The sequence below is a fragment of the Bombus impatiens genome, unplaced genomic scaffold (genome assembly GCF_000188095.3).
Source record: "Bombus impatiens unplaced genomic scaffold, BIMP_2.2 scf_1055, whole genome shotgun sequence".
Taxonomy (NCBI): Eukaryota; Metazoa; Arthropoda; class Insecta; order Hymenoptera; family Apidae; genus Bombus; species Bombus impatiens.
Window position 1 is genome coordinate 448,865 of NT_177474.1, and position 2,071 is coordinate 450,935.

A 2,071-nucleotide genomic window follows, 5' to 3' on the forward strand; every position below is an offset into this window, starting at 1 on the left:
CCACCGCTGCTACATTAGCCCTCTACCGAACCATCCTCGTCCTCCTTCCAACCGCCACCTACTTCTCCGACGGCCTCGCGTTCCAGACTCAGTCTTTTACACTCCGACAGATCCTCTAGCACCCCCGCGGAACACCCCTCTCGGCTCCTAGCTGCGGCGTAACGAGGTTATTTTATTAAACAAGCTCCGCAACCCGCTCGCCGACGCTGTTGGAATTCTGACTGGACAGAAAGACGAGAACTTAGGAGGAGTTACGGAGTCGAGGTTGAAACGGTGGTTGAATCTCGCGCAGCTACGAGTTACACCTGCGTTTTTCAGTGTTTTTTGAGGGCTTAGCTTGCTGTGCATTAATTGGTTTAGCTTTCGTCTTCGCTGGACACAGAATAGTCGATGGAAACGTAAACAGAGAGAGGGAGAGTAGAACGTTGTTCCGCGATATTTTCTTCCGACTAATTTTTTACCGTTCTCTGTCGTTTTAAAAGCCAGCAAAGCGAAACGATTCGCAAATCTACTCTCTGTCCCCTGTCGCGGAAAGAAAATCATGCCTGTAAACGGTGGGGAAAAATTGGGAATAGATAACCGGATATTTCCAATGGAGTCGGTATGATAGAGGGCGGACTAGCTATACGCGGTATAGGTACTCTATACGTGGTACGTAGTTCGCAAGCGTAGACCGATGTAATCTAGTCATCAGGAAACTTGATTATTCTCCTAACTCCTTCCTGTCTCTGTTTCCCTTTCCTCGAATTTAGTACTTCTGTGTTCTCCGATTGCTTCTCCGTCCGTTTTCGCTGTTGTCTTCCCTAATCATTTACTTTCGTTCTCTGCCTATATGTAGCTATTTAGTAGTCAATCCTGATTTCATGTAACAGAATTATACGTATGACCTTATTCCTCTTCTTTAAGTATATTTTACAATTTTCGTCGTAGTTTCTTGTCTTACTTTCATCGGACTTTAATTTCTGCCGGCAAACATATTTACGTCGTTTCAATTCTATCCACTTTATCCGTTCAACCTTTCTTTATCTTTGCCTATATATCAATTTATCTTCACATTTTCTTCTTCGCTCTCTTCGATTCGCTCTTCTTTATTTCCATAGGTCTCGTCCCTTTCCGTTCCGCTCTGCGTCTTACGTTCCGATCGGCATCGCCTCACGGTATTTTCCTATCGCGTTGATTTACGTACGCGCGCTCCCCGGGCATCGCAAATCAGGGCTATCCCCGAAGGGTTGGAAGAATCAAATGGAAAGAGAATATATGGACACGGATAAGTGCGTATTTGATTCGAAAACGTCATCGGCGAAGGCTCTACGTTTTTGCTTGGCGAATATACGAGTATCTTGAATTCCCGGCAAAGCGCAATTCGATAGGGGATGAAATTGGAACCGATCAAGCCTCGGGAAAATTGCGGAAAAATCGAGACGCCGGATTCCTTGTATCAGATTTTATCCACTTCTTTTTCTTCTTTCTCTTTTGTTACTTTTATTGGCCTTGAGACCCGGCTCGGTCCAAGGTTGATTTCAATTTTTGTTCATCGAAAGAGATACAACGTTGCTTTCAATTTGAACGGAGCTGACGTTTCTTTCCGTGGAATCGGTTCGTACGATACGTCGTCCTTCCAAATAGCACTTTCAAAGTTTTTTGAAGTCTTCAGGTAAAAAAATGTCTTCGTAAAGAGAAACAGCGAAGACTTTTACGACCGAGTGTACGATATTCGGACGCGTTTAAACTGTCGAAATACGTAAAATAAAGATAGAAAGGGACAAGAACGACGTAACTCGTGCGTATAACGGATTAATTCGACTCAGTTACCGAAAATTATAATACGTATCTTAAGAGCCTCTCGGCGAAACTCAAACACAAGAAAGCGTTCAAGTAGGTGCAGAGTGAACCGCGAAGAGGCAAACGTCGTTCACGTCCGTATACGTATATACAAACACGAGTTCTTGCGCTTAGTTGCGAGTTGGCCAAATGTCCGGCATGCAAGAGCCAGGAACGTCGTCCAAGATACGGCCTGAAGGAGGATGAACAGCACGACGCGTTCGTCCTTCCTCGGAGAGGGAGATTGTTC